The sequence below is a fragment of the Ambystoma mexicanum genome, chromosome 14 (assembly GCF_040938575.1).
Source record: "Ambystoma mexicanum isolate Mex_15411 chromosome 14, UKY_AmexF1_1, whole genome shotgun sequence".
Classification (NCBI taxonomy): Eukaryota; Metazoa; Chordata; class Amphibia; order Caudata; family Ambystomatidae; genus Ambystoma; species Ambystoma mexicanum.
This window is the reverse complement of record NC_090940.1, coordinates 476,728,050-476,754,961: the sequence shown is the minus strand read 5'-3', so window position 1 is coordinate 476,754,961 and position 26,912 is coordinate 476,728,050. Positions and strand designations below refer to the sequence as shown.

General features: G+C 46.0%; 1 protein-coding gene across 6 annotated transcripts in view; it reads left to right on the top strand.

Moving 5' to 3' along the window:
• The window catches only part of ATG2B (autophagy related 2B), a 5,509,925-nt gene that overhangs the window by 168,612 nt on the left and 5,314,401 nt on the right, over positions 1–26,912 (top strand). The window lies entirely within an intron of this gene.

Here is a 26,912-nt window from a genome sequence, read left to right as displayed (position 1 = left end):
ATCTCTGTATTTTCAATGTTCGTGGTTTTATTCTTGACTAGTAAAAGAGAAATATAGAGAATATTCATCTGCTGGATCACAGCAGAAAAAGTGATTTTGTTTGCACCAAAAATAAATACGATTCCCTTGTATGTAGTTGTGCCCCTCCAAATATTGGCTCTAGCTATGTCTCCTCTTTGGGTTTGAAGATTTCTAAAGCCTACAAAGTGAGCAGGGTTCCCACAAATGCAACATGGGCTTTTTTGAGGGGAGAAATTCAATTTTCTCAAATTACAGAAAATAAATTGTTCATAGAGATTGTTTAGATTTTCTAAAATTCAGTTACTTTGCTCACTGAGACTTCTATTAGTTCTTATTTTTCTGTTTCTTCAGAGGTTTGCACACTGCTTGCTGCTAAAGTCTTCCTCGTTTCTTTCTCCAGCCTTTTCCTAGAGTTGAAGGGTGTCCTTTGTTGGCCTATAGTTTGAATGAGTCCAGTCTAAAAGGGAGAGCCTGCCTTCAGGCACCTGCTCATGTGAAATAAAGCAGAGGCACAGGTGGGAGACAATGGAATGGGCTACCATTACCTGCAGTACCACTTATGTTTATTTCTTGCCTCCAAGGAAATTTAAGGCTTGGATAAGGAAAAATCACCTGATTCTTGTATGCTCTAGTGTTCCCCAGTTTATAAAATCTTTCTTTTTTAAAACTTTATTTTGAGGTTTTGTAAGGCATGGACCAGCCCTTTCTGGATGCTATATGTGTACAGTCTTACTTGGGGAGGGCGGAAGGGAGAAGAAGTTGGAGAGAGGAAGCAAACGAGAGGGAAAATATGAACAGAGAAAATGTGGTACATGACAATCAAGTGAACTGTGCTGTCTAGAGGTTCCACATTTGATGGAATTATTTGAGATCTGATAGAGGGACGTGGCCAAGCAGACAATTAGACACATGCCATTTATGGCTTCTTAAGGCTCAGTAGAGGATGTCCTGAGTAGGAGCAAAGCCTGAGAAAGACAAAGACTCTGCAATTAGTGGGTCTTTGTTAGCAAACGGTCACCTCAGTGTAATTGTTGGCGGGCAGAGATATTGTGTTGAGCAGATGCAGTGTGAAATAAATAGGGGGAACTGAGAATATCTACAGTTAGAAGGGGCCTAATAGGGTTAGTTAAAGCTCATCCTCAAGTAGTAGATGCACACAATAGAAGCAAAACAATGCAGCGGGTCAGGGATATCCAGGCAAAGATCCTCTTTTCTTCAGAGTGCACAAAGGAAATCGGGACCTTGTATGCTATGTAAATCTTACATGTGTAGATGACCGCTTTGTACTTAAAAAAAAAAGGGTATCTTGAAGACACAGTGGCATTTGATGATAAATTATTGAATGAGATTAGGACTAGTTATGTGCTCAGAATAAAGGTTTCCTGATGTTCAGTTTAGCATTGGGTTCACCAAGATGAGGCAGTACTTTGGAAGACTTGTCATGAGTAGTTTAGTATTCTTCATTCTTGACGCAAGTGCCTTCATTCCTGTGTCATAACTTCTGTTTTTAGTATTATGAATTGCAGAGATTTAGAATGGAATGCCATGTATATCAATGTTTTGACTTTGGAAAAACCACATATGCATGTCAGTGGGCCTCATTACAAGTTGTCCGGAATAAAATCGGAATTACCGGCATACAGGTGCTACCGTGGCCATGTTCCACAGCTGCCGGAATCAACGGTTGATTCTGTGTCAGCGTACACAGGCATTCCGGCATGCCGGTAACACCACCAAACACCCCCATACCGGCAGCCTCGCTGCCGTTGATTCAGATTCCGGCTCTGCGCTCCCGGACCTACCGGCATCGTTTGTACCGGTATTATCGTGACCGGAAATAACAGGATTGCCAGAACAAGAAATGTACCGGCGGCCATTAACAAAACACAATCCATTGCAATCCTCAGTGCACAGGAGTCCGAGCCACATTCAAAGCACTGACAAAGTACCACACAGAGATCCTCCAGTCTACCAGCTGCATGGAGGCGCAAGCCGCGTTTCAGAGAAGTCTTCAGCACTGATCTACGCCGGCAAACACAATTGCGGATAAAAGGCCAGCTGGGAGGAGGTGGCCCAAAAGGTGTCAGCGACCGGGGCAACTCCCAGAACAGTCATGGACTGCTGCAAGAGGTGGGATGATCTACGTCTCTGGGTGCGGAACCTCCTTTCCGCACAGCGCTCCCAGGGCACGGCCACAGGAGGCAGACCTGCATCATCTATCAAACTCCAGGCCTGGAAAGAAACATGCAGCAGCATCATGCATCTGGAGGCAATCGAAGGAGTAGGAGCTGCGGAGTCTGGAGCTGCAACATCTGATGAGGCTGGTGAGTCCCCGTAAGCCCAATGTCAGATCACACACCTTGAACCCTCCATGCAAATGAGTAGGCCAACATGTCAAGTATGACGTACCCAACGCCAGTACAGCCCTGCTGGCGGTCCACCCACCTTCAACCTGGTTGCACACACCCACATAGAACTTGCCCGCAACCCACATCCATACACCACTCACAAATCACACAGTCCCCCTGTATCGCCCTCACAAGATGCACCTGCAGGCACTCAGACACACAACCCCCTGCACCTGCACAACTGCTGTTGTCACTGCTGTGCTACCATATGCCCAAAGTCACGTCAGTGTCAAGCACCTCCACCACCAGCAAATGACAAGATGTACACATCAATGATGCATGTGTCCCACCCACCATGTCCCATCCTGCTAAATCATCACCAACGCAGCCACGGCCATAGGCAGCAGTCACACACGTAACACATCTGTGTCACAATCCGTCGCAACACCATGTCATACAGCTTGTGTGGCACACACATACCGGGAAACAGCAGTACCCCAAGCAACAGCCACTGCACACACCATGTCCGCAAACCACACATGCACCCACCCACACAGCATCCCCGAAACATGCATGTGTGTACCATGCCATGGCCACCACCATGTCCTTGACAACGCCCATACATCGGAAAGTACTAGCACTTATGTCTGTCTGATGAATCCACACCCATCACTGATGCCCTGCCTTTCTAACCCACGCAGGCATATCATCTGCCAATGAGGCCGAACAGCCTTCCACATCTAGGACCACCAGGCCACACTGCTGCTTAGAGAGGCACAGCTACACCCTACTGATGAGGTTCAACCAGACCGAAACACGTGTCTGGGGTTGCTGTTGGTACCCTTGTTCAGAGGAGAATTGCCTATCATTTCGGTGCTGGACTGCCTCAGGGCAAGATAAAGACTGAAATGTTTGGGATATTTCTTCTCTGTGAAAGTTAGTGAGCTAAAGACTCTGGGTAAGGCTCTTGTAACCAGGACTCATGTCTGACAGTCTCCCAGGACCCCCCTTGTTATTTGCACACTGCTGCCGGACCACCACAACCTCCACCCAGGATTCAAATGCATCCACCAGCAGACGGGAGTGGGCAACTACTCCTGCCGCCCAGCCACCACCTGACCAGGTGGCACCTGGGGCACATTCCCGACCCAACGAGGAGGCACCTGGGGCACATCCCCGACCCAACGAGGAGGCACCTGGGGCATATCCCCCACCCAACCAGGAGGCACCTCAGGCACATCCACCACCCCACCAGGAGGCATCTGCACCACTTCTGCCAGGGGGTCCACCGGACACCATTGGGGACGACAGTGGAGTCGAAAGTGTAAATAGCGACCAGAGCTATGCGGAGGCCAAGGGATTCAGTCCCGTGGAACAAATGAGCCCTAACCCACACAACCACCACCACCCCTGCGCAATGTAAGGGATATTGAGGGGTGCCTGTCTAGGATGGAGGCCCGAGAGGAATCGCTGGCCACAATGGTGCAACAACCCCTGCAAGAGGCCCAGCTCATGCGGGAGGCACTGGAGGCCACCTCCAGGAGGTCCGCACGGGCGTAGGGCAGAGCCACAGGAGACATTTACCATCTGGTGTACGGTGTGTGAGGGAGGGGAACGGGGTAATGTCATCCCTGGTGGAGTCCATATCCGTGTTGGTGCAGGCACTAGTGGACCACCGGCACATGCCCATGGCACTGGCACTATCCACAAGCTTGACCACTGGAAGTTCCATTCAAAGCAGCCCAAGGTGTAGATCGGAGCAGCTGACTCGCCCTGCAGAAGGGCGCACCCCTCAGCCTAAAAGGGGGTGTAAATAGGACACAGATTGGGTGTGTGTGGGGAAGGATAGTTGGGGAGGGGGTGTGGGGAGGGATAGTTGGGGAGGTGTGGTGTGGGGAGTGATAGTTGGGGAGGGATAGTTGGGTGGGATGGTAGAGGGAGTTAAGGCCTTTCAAAATTGTAAATATTTCAAATCATAATATATTTGATGTTGGCAAAAGAAATCATGACTGGACATTGATCTTTCAGTGTGAGTGCATTTATTCATGTACAGTGCCCAGTGTGCTCAATGTCCTATGCTGTGTGTGTATCAGGTAGTCAAAAGTAATGATCAATAAGCTCCCCACGTGTGGCACGTCCACCCCTGCCATCGCAGTGCTCTGCAATAGCCGCCTCATCTGTGTCCTCATCCTCTGGTGGCAGCATGTCCATGTCGGAGGGGCAGGGGGACGTTGTGCTTGATGCACACGTTGTGCAACATGGCACATGCAAGCACAATCTTTCCAACCTTTTCAGTGCTGTACATCAGCACTGACCCAGATCTGCTGAGGCAGCGAAATCTGACCTTCAACAGGCCAAAAGTCTGCTCAATAGTGCAGCGTGTCTGGATGTTGTGGGGTTGCCTGGCGGTGGTCAATAACCATGACTTCAGGTGATACTCCGCATCACCTGCACGGGAGCAACAGAAAGTGCACATGTCAAATTCCTGGTCATATCATGGATGCACATGCGGCATAGTGTACATTTGAGAAGAATTACATGGAAAAGTGGATTTGGGTTTAGCTAGCATTTTTCACTTTTGTGTACCAGAAGGGCACTTGGTCAGTATGCATGTAGGGCGTGTGTAGTGCAGTTGTATTCACATGGATCGTTCATACACTACATGAGCTACATCACTTCTCGTACAACTGACACACATGGAATTGATGTATGCCAATTATGCATCACAAATGAAAATCTACTAAATGTCCATGTAGCACGGTACTCTTGGCATTTCCTTGATGTGCATGTGTGACTTTGTTGTACTAAGGGTATGCAGTCTGCACAACGTATTCTCTATATAGATATGCCTATGTGTCGTAACTCGCAAGACAATAACACATATTGATGACATGTGTGTGTAGGGTGAGGTTTAGTATCTAGAAAATGGTGGTGGAGGGTATTTAGGGGTGGGAGGCGGTGGTTGGGGGTACCCCCTCTGAAAATCATATATGAGAGAGGATACATCTTTCAGTGATTTTGGATTTTGAGCGTTTCAGCATGAATGCATTGGATTGATAAGTATCCGTCATGAAGATATGTATCCGGTACTGATAGGCATACTGTACCAGTCACGTGTGTGCAGCAAGATGTTTTGAGGATGGTAACCTATGCATTCTGTGGCTGTGCATCATGAGTTGGGTGTTTGATTGACTGTGTGTTTGATGTTTGTTGTAGTTACCATGGTGTGGTGCATTCTGGTACATGTAGTTTTTAGGATGTTGCTGTACGGAATAGATGTAGGTATGGATGCACTGTATGTTCATCATGCATGCAAGCACGGCTTTCAAGGCATTCCACTCTGGGATGGTACTACTGTGTTGCACCTTGACTTACACCTAGACACTTGCACATTTCATGCACTCACAATGCTGAATAGGGTCCTGTCCACTTCAATGTTTGTGGTTTACTGGTTTGACAATTGTAGGTAAGATTTTACCTTGCTATTATTTTTCATCTACTTGCGCCTTTTAACGCCCTGTGCGGCCTCTGTGCACCTTCAGAGGTTTGGTAATTGATTCAGTAGATTGCAGTAGGAGTAATCATTTTTTAATGCATGCAGTGTGCACATCCACTGGCCATGGGTGTTATACTGGGACATGATTCAACACTGCTGTTAGGGAGAATTTTCAATTTAGTGCTAAATTCCTGACATTTTAGAGATCTCCAGCTTTTTTGCTAAACCTTGGAACTTTGTACTTTTAATTCTATGTGTTTTCTGTGTTTCTTTTGACTTTGGAGTCTTACAAACTGCATAGGCATCATCTTTATATTGTGGCACAGGTAAGTCTCTTAGATTTCCCAAAGGTTTAAATACCTTCTCTTGGTAAAACTACTGTTTCCAAGAGCAGTGAAGTGAAATTGACTTTACTTACATTTTGTAACTTTTCTAGACCCAGCACACACTATCTTTAAAGAGGGTGCTGGAGTATCCCCTTTGTCTAGTTTCTCATGTAAAATGTTTTATGTTACCCGTTCTACAATTTATGGCTGGTGGCAGTGGTTTACTATTTACTACCATTGTGTGTTTTACCGGGGCTACGTTCGCAGCTCCAGTAAGGCACCCATGGGTGCCCATTTTGTCAAAATTGCCTCGGTCTTCTTTTTCCTCCATTTCTTGTTGGAATGGTCCTTCTTGAGATATACTCTGCACGGCAAACCAGGTATGGTCCCTTTGTTCGTTTTATCTTTGGCGGGATTCACAAGTGAAGCCTGCCTCTGGCTCCAGTATGTCTAGCAGGGGCAGGAAGTGAGGGAGGTGCCCAAAACTCCCTGTGCTTAATCCCCTTGGTTACAGGAGTGCACCCAAAAGGTGATTGGCCGGCTGGCTGTCCGGCAAGGACAGCCACCCTGCTGTGTGATTGACAGCTAGGCTGGAATTAATGGGAGAAACCTCCATAAAAAGGCAAGGCTTTTTGGCTTGGAAGGCAGAGTCCACCACTGGACCAAGGAATCTGAAGAAGAACTTCGAAGAAATGCTTTCTGCAAATCCTGGACCGTTGGTTTGCCCAGTGAAGCCGTGCTGCTGTGCTGAAGCTCCGAATTCATTTCGACTAGAGAATCCCTACAAGGACGACTTCTCCCCTTGGGTTGGTGGGACCAATCAACCCCAAAGTGAACTCGTTTGGACATCCTCTCAGAGCTGGCTGTACTTCAACTGCTGCTGCTGCTGGAATCGAAGTGCTAGGGAGAGGAACACCAAACCGAGTGTATCGCTTTAAAGTCGGACCCGAGCGCCAGGAAGATCCTACGGACTTCCCTGAAGCAGGACTGACCAAGCCTGAGCCACCTCAACAGAGTGCTGGACCCCAGATGCGAGGAAAGTCTGAAGTGGTATCCGAGAACTGCAGTGTTGCTGTTTGCTGTAGACGCGAGGAGTTGAAACTGAGAAGGGCCACTGAAATGAAGTTTGCCTATTGCTGCCGCCGACCTTCCTGTTGTGTTGTAGGAGTCCCCAGAAGTCCTCCCTCTTGTCCCCACGACTGAGGCACAGGAACAACAGGATCTACAGAGCCACACAGGAACAGAAGCCAGCTGGACCCATTTATTCTAGCCAAAGGTACTGTAAACCTAAGAGGATTTATCTCTTGTTGTGTAGCCTTACTTGTTTGCAGTTGAGACTTGTCTTGGTTGATTTTGCCGAGTTGCTTGCAGCTTTGCCCCTCACAAGCCTCCCAGCTTGTGGCTCTTGAAGTGAATCATATTTCTACAAACTTTTCTAAAAACATGGTGCAAGACTTTTACTTACCTGCAAAGAAGATCTTCAGCTCCCCTAGACTTTGCAACTAACATTGACTGTCCTTGCTTCTTACTTCTGACTTTGTGTTTTTGTCTTTCCCCCAGGAAATGTTAATTTACTTTGCATTGGAAGGTTTAAAAAGTATTTACCAGTTAATGAATTATTTGTTAACCTTTGTTTTTATTCCTCTATTTAATCTTTTAAACCAAACTCAGTATTGCTCCAAATGTCCTAGTCATAATCCATGTCCCCAGTGTCCTAGCTATTTAAGTCACCTGAGGGTGTAGGAAGTGTCTGTGTGCCATGCCCAATGGGTATCATCTGATTTAGAGAAACAGAATGTGTTTTGAAATGTATTATAATTGTTCCATGTTTTGCTCCCTTCTAAACAAGGCTTACTTAACTGACTGTTAAATTAATACTTGTTTAATCAAGAAACCTTGAGTATAAGTGTTTATGACATACAAGTGTCACTGTGAAACTCTGTTACAACCATACTGCTCACATTGACCCCTTTGAGATAAGCCTGGCTGCTCAGCCACACAACCGACTTGTGTAGCACAGACTTATACCAAAGGTTGGGTTCCAATTGCCAGGAGGTCAGGGTTGCTGTAGTCTCCCAAAGGGTACTGCATACAATCTTGCCTAATAACTGCACAGGACCTAGCAGTTGGACTCACCCAGCAGCCATGTGTGCTATGCTGGTTACTGCCCCCCGCCCCTAATTCAACACTGTACAGGCCTAGTAGTTGGACTCACCCAGCAGCCATGTACACTGTCCAGCGTGTCGTGCCATGTACCGAGGCAGCGTGGAGCTCCGCAGCACCATGGAGTTTGCGTTGAGCCCGGAAATCTTGAGCAGCAATGGGTGATGAGGTGGCGGGCATCACACACCATCTGCACAATCGGTGAATGGAACAGCTTCCTGTTGCGGTACACTACCTCCACGGCATGCCTGGGCACCAGCTCCACATATGTGCAGTCCACCGCACCAATGACACTAGGCATGCCTGCAAGAGCATGTAAGACAATTTTTGTCATATTCACCTCGTCAGCAGTCCGAGGTAAGCTGATGTGGTCTCGTACGTGGCTGAGAAGTGCATCAAGCACATGGAAGAGCACACGGGAGAAACATGGTTGCGATATACCATGCAGCTGCCTAACTGTGTGCTGGTATGTGCCTGAGGCAAGGAAGTGTAGCACAGACACTACCTTCAGCAAGGGGTGGATGGCTGTGCGGATATTAATGAGGCTCACCATGTATCAGGTCCACTATTGTGGTGATGGTGTCCCTGTCTAACAGTTACAGCGTGTGGATTTGAGCAGGGGTGAGGTTGAATGGTGTGGCCCTTAAGCGAGGGATGGGTGGCTTCCTGCGGGCTGCAACCTGCTGGACATTGGGGATTTGCTGGGCTATGATTGCCCTCCTTCTCCTCAAGCGCCTCCGCTGCGTCCTCCACCTCACTGCATCTTCAATTAATAGCTCTGCAGGCATGGCCTCCAGGTCCAGTACTGCTACAGCTACTGCTAGCATTGTGGTGTTGGAAGGGGTTTGGGGTGTGGGAGTGGTCCTTTTGTGTTGTGGCACAGCCCATTGGCTTCACCTGGCTGATTTAGGGCACCTCTGGCATGTTTTTACACACCAGAATCCACTTAATGGCTGGTCCGCGATGCCTGTGTTTCCGGCATCCTTTTCACATTGTTACCAGTATGTACATGCTGGTGATTGTGTGTCTGTGCACCTCGGAATGTGCACTTACTTATGACATGCCGGTATCTCGGGCACGGCTGCCGCGTGTCGCCGCAGATACCGGCAACAGTGTTGCCAGATGTGGTGGGTCTTCGGAGTGCGCCGGTCTAGAAAAAGGTGCCGGTACGGATATACCGGCACTGCTATATCCGGACCGGCATACTTGTAATGAGGCCCAGTGATTAAAACATCCATATTTCCAATATTTGGTCTCCGAAGTTTGATACATCATGGCCAGGCACAATTTCCTTGACCTCTGCTCTGATTCCTTTCCCAACAAGCTCATTTGGTGTGCAGGAGTTAATGAAGTCTGAGGGGAACACCTACAGTGAACCAGTGGCACATCTGCTATTGTTGTTTAAAGCCTCCAGAGACTAAGGATTTGACGACCACATAGGCTAGGAGAAGCGCTCCTCAAACGCAGTGAAAACTGTACCAATGTAGATCTAGAAAATGGTCAAGAGACATGTTTCAACACAACTCTATCTTAGAAATTAAAGAAAGCTTCTCTAAGCCCTACCAATATGATTAGTTCCCTACTCTAAAAAACTTCTAACGGGTGCTTGTCAGTATGTCGAAGGAGCAGGCTTGTTTTGGCTAGTGCCAAAAGGGTGTCTCACCTAGGAGAGAAGGTACCAATTCCCTGGATTCGACACAGAACATTATTGTTTTTTAAATTGTATTTACTACATTTTTTGTAAAATTATAACGGCAACCTGAATCTTAATAAGTATATTGTTTATTAGCTTTCATGACCATGATCTAAAACATTTGTAGGGCCTTAAAATAAGAACATTTAGAACGATAGGAATCTAATGATATGGGCTATGTGAGTCCGGCCAAGCTCCTAAAGAACAGAAGGAGAGGAACAGTTGAAAGCCCATTTCATTGTTCCTGATTCTACCCGCATGGATAACCCCATCATCAAACTGGTGGTAGTGAAGCTGAAGAGTCTGTGATTATCTAAGTGGGATGAGATTGTAAGCACGATTATCGAACGTAAAACCACAGACTTGTGGAATGGTATGATCACTCCAACAACAGCAATGACCTGGGTTAAGACCTCATAAGTGAGCTTGATGCTCGACAATCGCGCTCCTATCCGATGCACCAGGATACTGAAGTTCTGATATTTTGAGGTTCCATTCCTTTCTTGCTGAGTAGGATCATGGGATCATGTGCACACATCGCACAAGATAGGTGACCAGATAAACCATTTGACACAGAGTGGAACAACATTTCAGCCTAGCAACATCATCCTCTCTGAGAGAGATGACCATCCTAAATAATCCAGTTCTATCCCCATTTCAGGCCAACACATACATGTCAATTTAAAGTTGAGCATGCTCACAACAGAGTTATAATGTGCATGGATACACAATTTAATGTTAACTTATCTACCATAGTTGACTGATATATATTTTCCTGAGACCTCCCAATTCATGCATACAGCCTTCCCAGCAATAAATATCTATCTCCAAATGGATTTCCATGTGGTTTGAGGAGTCACCAACTTAATCCATCTTGCATGTGAGCCACAACTCCCTGAACTGTATACACAGTCATACTTAAGCCACAAAAAGCTTGTTGGGAAATAACTATAGTTTCCAGCAGTAAATTGAGCATAATGAGATGCACACACAAAGATGGGATTCTATAGCGAGCAGAAACTTTTACCCACTGGAGTGTGCAAACGGTGTCAGAGCAGTGGTCCAGCGATATCTCAGTCAGGTACAGAGGAATTAACCACGCCTACTGAGCTTCTCTACTGCAATAGAAACCATGGAGTGGCCAAGTTCGAACTGGGGAATTCCAAGATGGAGCTTTGCACCAGACACCTTTGAAACATCTCAGTTGCAGACAAGATGGGATTAACTCAGTACACCTATTGCCCAACAATAAGAACCAGTCATTAAAGTGATTATAAAAGGAAATTAGATCACTAGTCTACCAAGTATAACCAATCCCAGGGAGGTAGACAAGGTAGCCTAGAAAATACCCAATGAGAATCCATTGCAGCCCCACAGTAATAAAAGGTCCTGGGTTTACCCATTCAGTGTCTTGGACATCGAGGAAGAAGTACCTGCTGATGTTCTCTGGATACAAGTGAAGACTGCTAAATGATGTACTCCTGTGTGGACTTCTCGAAGGATTAGTGCCTGCAGCAAGGCAGTGCAAGCTTGGACGGACTAATAGGGAGGTGGAGAGCTGCTATGCAAGTGAGGAGGAAGGCTTACAAAAAGGCAACACAGCCCTTTCAACTCCTTGAGAAAACTGGAAAGCCAAAGCCTGAGGCTTTCTACCCATGACCTCAGGGGAAAGAAAATAAGAGGTTTTAGATCCTTGCAGGGGGTGGCAAGGCCTCGGCGAGAGGCCTGCGATGAATACTGAACCTAAGGCGTCAAGAGAGAGGCCTATTGCGACTTCTGTACCAAAGGGCTTACAAGATATATATAGTATTGAAGAGGTTGTCATCCTGCAGGCCGAAGAAAGACCATTAAAGACATTGGGCTGAAAGTCCAACTGCCTTTTGGAAGGTATTGTAAGAAAGGCATGGTATCAATAGTAGACACAGACACAATGGATAAAAGTTTTGAAAATCTTTATTTGGTAATTTGGTTGGGTTGATATAATTCCTAACTGACCCTAACTCTAGAATGAGTTATCTCGACCATTAAATAAATAACAAAACACTCCCAGTCAGTTTAGTCAACGTAACGAGGCCTATACCAAGAAACCCTAACCTTGCCCTCCTTCTCAAAATGACAAATGTGTTAAGGGAATTCAAAAGGATAATAGGGTCTCAAAAGAAATGTCAGAATGGCTTAAAATAACAACTTGTTTTATCACGCTCCGCACCACGGGGTCTAGAGAGTCCTCTAAAAAGTATAAGTGGATGCCACAGTTGTTTCAGTCTTGCACACTTTGGCTTACTGGTACAATTTAACAGTTCAAGCTTGGGCTTCAAGCTTCTGGTAGTTCAATCAATTCCTTAGGCTTTGTCCACTTTTATCATAAATATACTGTTCGACTTTTGCCATTTACTGTACAGGCTTTCCTCTGTCTGGCTGGAGGTTATCTTTCACCTTTTCACTTTATCATACAGTTCTGCACAGTCTTCCCTCTGCCAGGCGAGAGCCTATCTTTCGCTTTGTGAGGATTCCCTCCCCCACGTTTTGTCTTGGGTGTCTTTTCACTGTCAAAGACTTTCAAAACTGCAAGGATTTTACATAGTCCTCTGCATGACCACTTCGACCTCTCTCTCAATAATTCTACAATCCACAATCTTCCTCCTCCTACAACACCAATGCCTCTTGGTACCTGTAGTTTCCAATTCTCTTCTGTTTGCCTCCTTGACCTTTTCCAAAATTCATATGTAACACCAATACCTCTTGGTATTTGTAGTTTCTTATTTTCTTTAGTTTGCCTTCTGGGCCTTTTTCCGAGTTAATATATTTTGCTCTCTTGGCATACCCAGAGTTCACATACTTTGGTTTTCATTCATTCAACTTGCTTTCGGGATCGCACTTGTTTTCTTGCCTTTGATTCCCAATCAACTCAGAGCATTTCACAGAGACTTTTGATTGTGCGATTTTGCCTCTATATAGTAGTTTGTATCCAAGCCCTCTATAATTCAGCAATTATCCTTTCCATTTTGCATTTTATTGGCATACTTTTGAGTTACAGTTACATTGGCTTTTAACACATTCAAGACTTTTGTAGCCCTCGATAACTCACTCGGCCTTCTTTCATCAACGCTCTTCGTGCAGCAGTCAAGGGCGTTTCCAACACCTCTGCTCCTCCCCTTCTCTGTTGTTCACCCGGGAGGGTTGCGGGCTGCTTTCGAGTACCTTGAGGGGTTCTTTCTTCTGCTCACTCGGTTTCAGTCTTGGAACGCTTACGGCTTCCCGAAAAGGGGGGGGGGTATTCTCAACTGGCTCTCTCTCGATCTTCATAACTGCAGATCAGCACCTTCCATCGCCTGGTTGGTATCGGCCCTGAAAGAGCTGTTCTTCGTACCCAGCCTCGCTCACTGTGTGCCTGTGCATGCCACCTTTTATTTGTCTGAACGGGAGTGTTAACAAGTGGCAGGTGTATATAGTTGGGATTACGTGCCTGACTCTGCCTGGCTTTATTACAGGGACAGAGCCAGCGCAAGGCAGTGGAGGTAATCTGCCTGACCTTATTCTTCATCTTCCTTGGCTCAGTAGTTTTGCCAATGTAAAATTGGGAGGAATTATGGGAGCTGTAGTTTCCCATAAAATAAGCAGGTATAGGGTTTTGATGGGTTGTGGAAATAAGGGCATACCATGTCTCGCCATCAGGTGTTTCTGCCCCTCTTCCCGAGGACCCCCTACCCATGTGATCCTCCCTCACTTGTCCACCCTCAGGTTCGGGATCCAAAAGCGATAGCCTTTCCCTGGCCACCTGAGTATGGGATCCTGTGGGACTAGGTTGTAAACCACCCTCTGGTTTTTCACAGTATGTACCAATAGGCCCAAAGTCCCCCCTCAAGAACTCTGAGCAACCCGCCAACAACTCAACCCAGCCAAGGGCTCCTATTATCCGAACACCACAGCAGAAGCTGACAACAAAAGCAGAGCCTTCTTCAAAGCGGTCAAGCACTGCGTCAACCTGCTACCCGCCCCTGCCATACCACACTCCATTGACATATCCACTGCCATCATCACGTTCTTCGACAAAATCAGCAATATTCACCAGCACATAGACATCAGACTTGACAGAGGACCTGGTAGAAACCCTGGCTTCTCTAAAAGCCACATCGTATACAGGCGACATCCAGGTGACATCCTCCCAGCATCCATCCTCTAGACCCTCCTCGCAGAAGCTCTCCTTCCCTACCTGGAGATCATCAACAGCTCCCTAACTCAACGCACCTTCCCATCGACCCTAAAAACAGGATCAATCCTCCCTCTGCTGAAGAAACCCACTCTAGATCCTGACATCATAGGTAATTATTACCCCATCACCCATCTTCCCTTCATAGGTAAGATCGAGAAAGTGGCAGCCGCACAACTGCAGCAACACATCGACACCAACAATCTCCTCCAAACCTAGCAATCCGGGTTTAGACCCAGATGCAGCACAGAGACAGCAACTATACAGATGGTCAACAACTCCCACAACATCCTCGATGACGGCACATGGGAATTAGCACTGCGCTGGTTCAAGTCCTACTTCGCCAACCGCCAGCAGTTTCTTCAGATGGACTCCTCTAGATCGCCAATGACACCGGTCACCTGTGGGGTCCTGCAGAGTTCCATCCTTTCCCCAGTGATCTTCACTCTATACATGGAGCTGCTGGGAGCTCTCTTAGCTGTGAGAAACCTGAAGGTGTTTTACCCGCTAGTCCCTGTAGATATGTCATCCAGGTGCTATTGGATCCAGTTACTGGGGTGAACCAGTGGGGGAGGATCACCTGGAAGGATTTTTCGGGGAGTGGAAGTGGGACACCGACATGTGAGATGCAGTAGCCCCTTCCTTATGACACCTTTTCCCCATCCTACCTCGTAGGATACTTGGCTCTACCCCCACCTTTCCGACACAAACACTTTCTTACACCGTGAAAGACAACGTAACACCAGAGCCGTTTACCTATCGTTTCCGAACACAAGGGTCAGGCACAGTCAGGCAATTCACAATAACTACACACTCCTGATAGCCCTTTTCTTTCCCCACAGGGATTAGAGGCGGAGCATGAGAGCACACTTTGAGCAAGGACAAACGCACGAGGAAGCAGCCATTCCAGGACAGCAGTTCAAATGGAGAAGAAAGGCGGTGAGGCCGGAAAGGAGAACAAGGAAGGAAGTGCCCTTGCCCTTTTCGACTCAGACCCGCAAAGCCTCCTTGAAAGCAATTATAAGACCGGGAACTACAGCTGACGTGTAGTGTAAGATATCAACCGTGCACAGGACCCTACCACACTGACAACTGGGTCAGGTAGGCGCGTTTGCTACTGTGGTACCGTCCTGGACTCCAGAGACGAGAAACGACAAAGAGGCCAGCACAGCCAGTGAGTTGGAGGGAGAACCGATAGTAAACCTGGACAGTGTTGAGCGAAGGTTGTAAACGGCAACTTGTTATGAACAAAGAACTTGTGTGCTAGTGAACTTGTAAAGCCTAGGGAAAGACTCTGGTGTGTCCCCCTTTTCTTGTAAACATTATAGTAACGAGGCGGTAGGAAAGGCCGCAATAAAGAGTTAAGCTGGTCCTACAAGGGTTAAGCCAAAATCCCTCACTGGGGGCTTATGAGAGAGCCTGACTGGGGGCTAAAGAGAAATCCTGACTGGGGGCTAAGGTGCAGCCTGACCTGGGGGCTAAGGTGCAGCCTGACCTGGGGGCTTAAGCGAAAGCCTGACCGGGGCCTGGGAAAAGCAAAGGGAAGTGAATCCTGCAAGGTGTTACAACTAGTGAACTGTGTTAAACTGGCAAATGTGAACCCTGCTGTGGGATGCCCGCGATGACAGAAAAACGTAACACCCTGTAAACGTTGTGTCAACAAGTGCAAACCTGGCTGAGGGATATCCACAATGAACGGTTGTTTAAAAAGACATTGAGACTCTTGAATGTTACAAGTTGCTGATATCTTGAACAAAAGACTGCAGTGTACCTGACTGAGGGAGGCCAACATTGCAAAAGGCTCAGAGCCCAGTTGAGGGTGATCCACGGGTGAAGGGAAATCACTGACGGGAAGATTACTGAAAGGAACTTTTTGTTTGTTTATAGTACATCAGGCCCCCTGATACAAGAGACTTGGTGTAAAAGAAACTTGGCCACAGAAGGCCCTGATATTTTGTAAACTAACTGTAAATTCGTCCTGGAGAAGCCCAGAAGTGTGCTGTGCTCAAGAGTCCAGCCTTGTCCCATGCTAGAAAACGTGGGAAGGGAGACCGAGTTATACCATCCTGACTTATCATTTTTTTAACACTTTATTTTCTGGTGAACATTATCCCACACTATTTTGTAACTTAGTGGTAAGGATTGGCAACATATTTTTTTAGTATTAGCCCTTTTTATTCGACAAGATGCCACTAGGAATGCCTTATTATTATTTGATGATCGTAGCTTGCAGATTTAGGTTTAGATTAGGTGTGTTTCTCACTAATTTATACAGTTTAATAAACACCCTTGAACTGAGATCACTTGTCTGTCTTTACTGTTGCCACCATGAGTTCCTTACATAGCCACAGACGAAATCCACATCACCAATACACCAGCCACACACAGCTATTCCTCAAGATCGACTCCATCAAGGACATCCATAGGCTCAAAACCTGCCTTTCGCTGATCCAGTGTTGGATGTCCAGTGCATACTTGAAGCTCAACCCCTCCAAGACTGAATCATACTAATCGCCAACAACACCAAGCACCCAGGCATACAGACCTGGCTATCAACCATGAACTCTGTGGGCTTCAAACCTGAGCTCACCTACTGTGGCAAGTCCCTTGGGTTCCACATCAACAAACACCTCTCCTTCAAGACTCACATAGCTACGAAAACTCCAGACAGCTTGCTATCAGCTATCCCTCCTGTGAAAAGTCAAGCCCTTCCTCCCTTAGGACAGCATTAGATCCACTATTCAAGTACTGGTCCTATCCCACTTGAATGAGGACAATGCACCCCTTGAAGGCCTTCCATTGTCCTCCCTTTTGCCCCTGAGAAGTGTCTTACAAGTGGCTGCATGCTTCATCAAGGATCTACGCAGATATGACCACATCACCCTGGCCCTCATCGACCTTCACTGGCTCACACTGCATGCACAAATCGCCTTCAAGTCTTGCTGCATCATTTATAAGGCAGTGGCCCACAAGTCGCCCAGCTACATTCCTGGGAAATTCAGCATCTCTGGCAGACAGCGCACCGACAGAAGCCAGGACACGTGCAGACTTGAAATCTGCCGCTGCAAAAAGGAAAGGACCAGAAAACAAGCCATCTCTGCCTATGCCCAAGACTATGTGAACCTCCTCCCCGTCAACATCAGACTCGCCCCCCACGCTTGTACAATTCAGAAAAGAACTCAAGACGCACTGCTATAGGAATCTCTCTGTCTCAACACCTAGGCCATCACATCGCCCCTCGCGCCACCTGTCTCGCTAGACGCCCCCTGGCGACTGCTGTGTGTTGAACTCGGTGGCTTGTAGGGATACTCCACCACAGACTTGCTTCGTTCGCACTGAGTCATGCCCTCCTGCCCACCAGCCTTTGGGGTATTGGAAAGTTGGACAGTATACCAACAAAGTTGAAGAAATGTGCGCCAGAATGACAGCAAACCCATATCTTTGGGGTATACAATGACACAAATCAAAGCGTTACGGTACCGTCACTTATCACTTATACAAGTTCATCGCACAACTTCATCAGTTAATATCAGTACTTGAAACACCTTAGGAATTGTAGATTTGGACAGTATACTATCATGGATGTATGTGGAACAAAATGCCAACAGACTCCTACGAAACGTTACACAAAATCGTCACTTATACACAACTTCAGTGAATGAACTTCAAACGCCTGATAAATTGCCGATTTAGACAGCATACAATTAAAGTGGGCTAAATGTGGAACGGAATGACATCGGAACCGTGTCAGTAGGACATCCGATGACCCCAATTTCAAGCCTTGCAAAAATTGTTACATAAAAACGTTACACAAAATAGCCACTTACGATTTTATATTATAGGGTAGATTATGTTGCTGCGTATTTTTACATTTTGTTAAGTTCAGGCTGCTCAGCACTCCACAGTGCTATTCTCCATAATTTACCCAACCCTATTCTATTTTTCACAGTTCCTAGGTTCCGGGTCAGGGCTGCACGTACTAGTCTACTGGTGTATCCCAGAGTTTACTTTTTAAAATTTTATTGGAGGCTGCCCCTTTAATATCTGCGATCATGGCCTCCGAGGCCGTGATATAAAGAATTTCTGACTTATGTATGTTTACTTTTAAGCCGGAGACTGCTCCAAATCTATTTATTTCGTCCATCACAGAATTAATTGATACCAGTAGGTTGGTTAGGGATAGCATTACATCATCAGCAAATAGGCTTACCTTGTATTCCTTGGCCCCTAGCCCCTCACATCAGGTTCCCCTTCTGATTTCCGGTTTCTCTCTGCAAAAGGCTCTGTGACCAGTGCAAAGAGCAGAGGCGAGAATGGTCACTCCTGATTCGTTCCCCTCCCCAGGGATAGCCGGCCTGTCAGCTTCCCATTTACTTTAGTTCTGGCCTTTGGCAAGTAATAGTTTATGATAATGTGCTGAATCTGATGGTGTCATCACTCCTTTCCCAGCTGTGACCTCTCCCCATGTGACGAGGGAACAGCAGCCGCTAACGGATCCAGACTCTGGGGGCGGCAGTATGGGGCGAGGATCACATGGGGGGGGGGGCAATCTCCCCCTTTCCCTTTAGGGATACCCCCTCCATTCCCCATGCCTTAATGGCATATTGTCATAAATCCCCTCGCCCAGCTATGAAGGGTACTGAGAATTCTTTTCCATAATCTGTATACAAGTCATCAAGAACTGACTTTCCTTTTTTTGTCTTTTATTTTCCGCATAGATCAAATTTATTTATTATTAATATGCATATAGCCATAATTGGCTTTACATATTACATTCTTAACATCATTTATCATCCTTTGTTGAAAAAAACAGCGTTTAAAAATAAAATTCCACTATTGTAACAGTTGAAAGTAATCTGTAGCTAAAACATTAGAACTAAGGTAAGTAAATTAAGTAATCTAAAAAACATCTTGCGATAATTGTTTAAGAATTTCCATAAAAAACTTTAAAAATGTCATCATATGAAAAATATTAAGATCATGTCCATGTAACAGTTTTTCCCATCTCTTTCATATTATTAGCTGTTATTATAAGCTTTCACATATCGTAACCTAACCACATATAGACTTTCACAGGTGCATATCAGATGTTTAGCTGTCTCTATTTTTTTAACCCCCCATAGACAACATCATCTTTCATCGCGTAGTATCCTAAACCTGCATCCTATATTTTCCAAACATTCGGACAAATTAAACTTAAAAATCAGATGGCAACGAATAATATTTGCATTGGGAAATGCAGTTATATAGGCCGCGGTGCCTATGGACTTTTCTCTCGCTTCTAAGTACACCCCACTATTATTTTTTGTTGACATTTGTATAGTGTCTCTCTCACGTGCAAATCCTCGAATCTCTCTTTTCAACAGAAATTTCACTTTTGCAATTGAAAATGCTGACCAAGTATTTACATTTTCTTTTGCCTGTTTGCTATAGAAGAATCTGAGTCGATCCAGTGTTACAAGTACCTTGTTTCATTCTATAGTGTTATATGCTCTGATCATATGTATCATAAGTGTCCCATTATCTAAATTACATAATTTAAAATATAGCATTGCAGCTCTATATTCAATCTTGTTACATACTTGCATCAGACTGTATTCTAAGAAGATGTATTCACTGGTTAGTGCTTTAGGCATACGCAATAGGATTTTTAATAGTTTACCTTCAAATAGATTCAATTCCTTTGTAAAATTGTTCCCTCATATCTCAATTCCGTACATCAAGACTGCTACGATTTTAGCTTCATAGAGTAATAATATTGTCATTGAAATCACAGATTGCTTCCCAATGAATTTACTTAGTATCATTGTACCACTCGTACATCTTGTTTTTACGTCATTCCACTGCTGCTTCCAGGACAGATTTTGGTCTAGGATCACCCCAAATATCGATAGGTGTCAACAATTTAAATTTGTTTGTCATCAATCGTCCATGTAAACACCTTTGTTTGTTTGGGACAGGTTTCGTGCGTCCTGCAAAGACCATCACCTTTGTCTTAGTCAAATTAATTTTAAGTCAATTTTTCAATGCAAAAGTTGCTAATATAGATAGTTTACGTTGAAAGCCTGCAGGGGTGTAATCTAATAAAAGTAAATCGTCGGCATAACCAAGCCAGCAACATTTCAGGGGGTCCATTTTCAAATCTTTTGAAAATAGTTCATTGAAGGCATCAGGGAGATCCGCTAAATAGAGATTAAAAAGCATTGCAGCAAGATTACACCCCTGCTTAACTCCTCTACTTATGGGGATTGACTCAGATAATTTGCCCTCACCATCCAGTCGGACTTTTACAGATGTGTTCATATACAACAGTCTGATCATAGTTAATAGGCCAGTTGGAATATTCCACCACTTCAGCTTGTTCCATAGCCTATTTCTCAGAATGGTATCAAATGCGTCGGAAAAGTCTATAAATGATGCATATATAGGTAGTTTTCATCTCTTCCATGTATATTCAATTGCAGATATGGCTATAAGGATGTTGTGCAGTTGGAAGATTTTACTCTAAAGCTAGACTGGTTGGGGGGGTATGTGGGGGCGAGTATCTTGTTTTCATTAATCCATTGAAGTAATTCTATGTGCAATATTTTAGCGAACATCTTTGTAGGGATGTCAAGCATTGCTAACATACGATAATTACTCAAGTCATTAGGGCAGCCTTTTTTTATAGGTAGGTAATATTACACTTTCCTGCCATGTTTTGGGAATTTTAATATTTTTACCAATCCATGTAAACAATATGTGTAACCCATTTGCCCATATGTCAGGTGCTAATTTCAACAGAGCATTACATGTCTGATCTGGCCCCATCGCTCGTGAAGAAGGGAGGGTACTTTCCTTTCCCTGAATACAAAACTACTGTAACGAGGAAGCTGAGCCGAGTAATACAGATCGATGAAGGCCAGGAGCACAGGCTGTGCTCTAGTGGTTCCAACCATATACTTGATGCTGGGACATTTGAACCTGCTGAACCAGCTAACAGGGGAGAGAGACGCTGGCTGGAGAAGTCTTGCCTTTTCGGTACTGACCGAGGGACTACTTGGCTGGTGCAAGGTCCGTGGAACCATCCGTCTCACAGAAGAGGCTGAGGAGAGCAGACTGCAGGAGATGGTACGATGCAAGAAAAGAAAGAAAGGATTCCTGCCGTACACAGGTACCGAAAGGCAGCCTCCACGCCTCTCGAGCATAGAGAAACTCGGAGCGGGCGAGCGGGAGCCACGAGTGGCAGAGAAGCCATGGAGCAGAGGCGGCGATCCTGGAGACGAGGGAACGAACACCACAAAGAATAGGTGAGTCCACCCAAGGGAACCATGTACACCAGTACATTTCTGCAACCCTACCGAAAGCAAATAAAAGTAAATGAAGTATATGAGAAAGAACAAGATACTCCACGTTTCTTAAAGAGACGGAACAGAATAAATATGGGAGATTGTCAAGTTTCCAAGTGTGTGCAGTGTACCTACGGCAGAGCCCTGTGTCAGAAATTCCTCTTCACTGGTTGACCCCGTAGTGTAGAAGAAGAATTCTTCCCACCAATGTACCCCTCTGAATGGTAATAATTCACATACAGAGGGATCAATTAATTGAAAGATGTTTTCAATGATGTTTGGATTTCCCTCAGAGACCACCGTAGCTGTAGAAGGAAAGAAGCATAATTAGTATCCAAGTATACCGTGTCTTCTCTAAGTACTAACACTCCTCCCACACTAACCTGCTTAGAGATAGAACAGATCTTAAGTTGATTAACCTCGATCTAGCAGGAACCGGAAACAATAGGAATTCTCTGCAAAATAAACGACCTCTCTGGTTACTATCCCCTTTTACACTGCGGTACTAATAAGAAGAAAAGCACAGAGATTCTTACCAGAGGGAATCCAGGGTTTAACTATGCGTGGTAAATATTCGTGATGCAAGAGAAAGATGAATTGGGAGGAATACGGGCAGTCAAAGTGTTTTTCCTGATGTGCAACTCCCGTGATGCAACAAACGTTGTCCCACGTAGCAGCGGAGGCTGTCCCGCGGCGCAGCCGATGCTGTCCCACGTTGCAGCGGAGGCTGTCCCACGTTGCAGCGGAGGCTGTCCCGCGGAGTAGTATTCAAGAGAAGTCCTTTAAACAATCCGGGTCAAGTCCATACGAGCAAATGTAAACTAGAGGAAAAGACGATAATCAAAATCCGAGGGCAGAAGGCAAGGGTCAAAAAACCAGTAGATCAATGAAATACCAAAACAGAACAGGATTATCCAAAAGCAAGGTCGGTTATGGAAGCAAGGGTTCAGGATACCAGGTAAACGAGATGCAAGACAGTAAACAAGTAGCGCCAAAAATGCTTTATCAGAAGCACTGAGCAAGCAGGGGGGCGGGGTTAAATATCCAATGTCACATGATCACCTCCGTGAACCGACACGCACGTTGCCTCTCCTTAGCAACGCAGTGCTAAGCTTCCATGGCAACCTCCAGCCACCTCGGAGGCCCGTAGTTCGGGTTATTCCTTTCTGTGAACCACAGCGCAGAACTCGGTTGAGTCCCGTGTTTCTACTGATGAAACGAACAGTACGTATCCCATTCCGGGAATTTGCGCGCATAACACCCTGGTAGAGTATACAAGGCAAGGTCAAGTTGGACAGTGTGTAAAGTACATCACATGAGGAAGTTCTGACAATGATACATCAGGAATCGCCAAAGACTGTGTGGGCATTATGTTAAAGAGGAGAATAAATCTGGCATGAGAGTACTCCAGATATCCTGCCTAGATTAAGACTAACAGCCAGATTGTTTTGCATACCAGTTGTGTTGTTGATCAAAAGAAACTCAAGCGACGGATACCCCTAAAAGTATAAAGCAGAGTAAAAAGAAATCCAGGGGAAGGGAAACAACCTCTGGAACTGTGAACTTTATCCATTGGGAACCTTTCTTGTGTTGGAGTTGCGCCTTTCCTTTTTTTGAACTCTGATGCACTTTTCTAGGCCAAAGACATTTCCCTTTACACCAGAGTTGTTTTTTAGAATGTGAGGGCCAGAATAGTGCTTTGGACGTAGGACATTTTACTTTGGGCATCTTGACATCGTACATACGCTTAGTTTTGTTTTAGGTAGGGAAATACCTCTTCAAGTAGGGACAAAGATGCATTTTCCAACCCCCTTTTTGTTTCAATAAATGTTTATGGCCAAAACCATTAGTCCCCTGTGTCCACTTCCCATTCCTGGCTCCTCACAATAATCATTTTGATAAACTTGGCTTTAACCTCGCTTTCCCCAAGACTCTCCCAAGGAAGGACCAATCTGCCTGGTCAAATGCCTTTTCAGCACCCAATGTCAGGAAGATCGTCTGGTCTTTTCCCCTGTTTGCTTGGTCAATAAGAAGGTTGAGTTTCCTAATGTTATCCCCATGGTTGGAATACGTATGAAACCCATCTGATTGGGCTCAATCAGAGTTTGCATGAAGACATCCAGTCTATCAGTTAGGATTTTATTATAGATTTTTTTCATCTTGGTTAAGTAAGGGGATGGGTCTATAGGCGGCACAGCTAACTAGGGTCCTTCCCTGCTTTCGGTATAAGCACAATCTCCCCCTCTGTCATAGATTGTGTAAGGGCTACTCCGTCCTCCCTAACTGAGTTGAACATAGCTAACATGGGTTCCAGGGAGTAGGGGCCATCATCCTGCAGAAGGCTGCCATTAAACCATCTGGTCCCGGGCTCTTCCCAGCTGCCAGGCCCCAAAGGGCATCTAGCAATTCCTGGCGCTCTTTGGGGCGTTCCAACCAGTCCCTGTTCCTGTCAGAAGTCTGGGCATGTTAAGGGAGGACAAGTATTCCTCCTGTTCCTGTGGCTCTACAATATCCACTGCGTACATTGTCCCCTTAAAAATCCTGGAATGCTTGTAGATTATGCTCCTGTCATGATGCCTACTCCCGGAGAACCAGTCCAGGACCAGCTTCCCTGGAAGCAGACATCATGTTCCCGGGGAAAAGACCAGCAACCCCTAGTAGGGGCCCTTTGGACACTGTCCTGGCGCCTTTGGCGCCAGGCTCATTTTGGACCTCAGTCCTGGCGCCATAGGCGCCAGGCTCATAAAGGGAGTGTTTATGTGAACTTACCTGATGCAGACCGTGCTGCCAGATCCAGGCCTCTTTGAGGCCTGAAAGGGACTATTTTACCTGTGGGACTATTTTGCCACTTGGGCGTGGCCGGGGAAGAATACGTACCTGGAACTACTTTGGGGGCTATTTAAGTCACGCCCAGACAGCAGCTCACACTTCGCGTTGTTCTGCACCTAGCAGCTGGACGCTCACCGTGTCTGCTCCTGCATCCTGACTCCAGCCACGCCTGCCTCCATCCTGGAACACCTGAAAGGAAAGAGAAGGGAAAAGGTGAACAGAAGAACATTACCTGCTTCTACCCGGAGTCCGGAGTCATCACGCCGGCGATCCTAAGGAAAGACATTTATTTTAAAGACGCATCGCGTTGCTCGCTGCAGCACCGCGTTCCACTCACCTGTTCACGAGGCATCTCCGTGCTCCTTGGCGACCATCTGTACAATCCGCCGCATACCGGCGCCTAAGGGGGAAGAGAAGAACAAAAGGTGAGCAAAAGGAACATATTGAGGAAAGCCAGATTTTCGCCATAAGACTTACCTGATTATTGTTGGGAGAATCTTTCCTCATCTCGGGTCGGCGCCACTTCTTCGGCAGTACCGTACCCCGGCCCCTATGGGGAAAAAAGACACACGCGTTAGTAGGTGAATATAAGGACATTAAAGGAACCACCCATCATAAACTCACCTGAGTTTACCTTCGGCGAATTGTTTCCTCTACGCGAAATCTTCACTCAGCACTTGTGATAAAAGGGATAAGAGACGGACTACTGAATATAAAGACAAATAGAAAAGGAGGCCAACTCATGAACTTTTACAACAGTATACTTTCAGCACCTTGCCAGGAAAGTCAAGTAAGCTTGGATCCTCACCAATCCGAACACCAGTGAAGTAACTGGATATAATCGCACCCCTGCACCAGAAGCAGGATGGAGAGCTCGTCCTTTCAAAACTTAAGGTGAGAGTTAACGGGGAATTTCGGAGGTGGTCTGAGGAGAGTGAAAGAGGGAAGTGGGAGGCCGACGCGCTACTCCGCAGGTAGTTAATCCCCTTTCTCCATCTGCAGAAAGATTCTCCTGCGAGTCAGACAAGCGAGATTTGGGGGTCCTGTCCAGTCGGTTTTCCGTGTTCTGCGCATCACCTTAGAAGAGGCCGCAGCAGTCCAGACCTGGTCAGCATCTCCGTGGGAGTCAGGTGAGTGTTACAGCTCCTCTGCCCAGCGGTCCTTGCCTCTACTATCCACGATTCTCTGGTTAAAGGCATGAATACCCTGGTTCCTCAATCTATTCTTTAAGAGCCTGTCCGCCTTCCCGCCCTTTTCATAAAACAGGTATTTGAGCGGAGCAGCTGCTATTCAGCGTTGTCAATTCTAATTGTGTTTAGCTCTCCCCTTTTTGCCATTAGTTTTCTATAGATAACCCTAGACTGGGCAGCTCTGTACTGAGATTCTAGGGCAGTTATCTCTGCAAGGATAGCCTCCTCCTGCTGTTATTCTTCTATACAGCGTCACCGATGAGCCAATCACACTTCCCTCTTCCTACGGCTTTCATGGCATCCCAATGATTGTCCGCCGAGGTATCCGTAGCCATATTATGCATAAAGTACTCTGTTAAGGCTCCCCTTAGGTTTTCCCTAACCATGGCATCCTTTAGCAAGCCGTCATTTAGTCTTCATTGTGAGCGGGATTTAGGCTTTCCTTCCAAATGTGTGGAGTATAATCGCCCAATGGTCCGGCATAGTGCTGATTCTCGAATCTATTATTTGGATATTTTGTAACGACGAGGCCTGCAAAAACACATCTATTTCCGCTCCTGTCACTCCATGGAAACTGCTCTTGTGAATGTGTCAAACGTCATCGCCTCTGCTAAGCATTCCAACCTATCCTCCATCCTAATTCTCCTTGATCGGTCTGCTGCCTTTGACACTGTGGATCACTATGGTCTCAATTAAAACTCTTTATTTTTGGGATTCGCAATCGAGCCCTTGCATCGATTGAATCCTACCTTGCACCTTGACAATTCTCTGTCTCCTAGGGCAACAACATCTTTCAGCTCACTCCTCTAACTCTTGGTGTTCCACAAGGCTATGTCTTCGGATTGCTCCTGTTTACATGCTACACCTCTGCTTGGGGCCCTAATCTCGTCCTTTGTGTTCCTGTGCCAACTCTTTGCGGATGACACCCAAATATTCTCCTATCCTGAACTCTCCTCTGATCTCTCTGTCAAAATATCCAACTGTCTCCCTGCCATTAAATATTGGATGGCTTTACACTCTTTGATGTTAAACTCTACCAAAACAGAGGTGCTCTTCTTCCCTGCCAAAAGCCTTCTCTCATGTCTTAATCTGCCTATCCAGTTTCCACCCGACACTCTCCCACTCTTCTTCAGCTAGAAACCTCTGCATCATCTATGACCCTTCTCACACCTTCCCTACTTTGATCTCCAAAACTTCAGCAGCATCTCACCTCAACCTCCAAAATATTCGAAAATTCAGGCACCTCCTTCCTTTCAATACAGCTAAGAGTCTCTTAATAACGCTTGTCTTCTCTAAATTGGACTACTG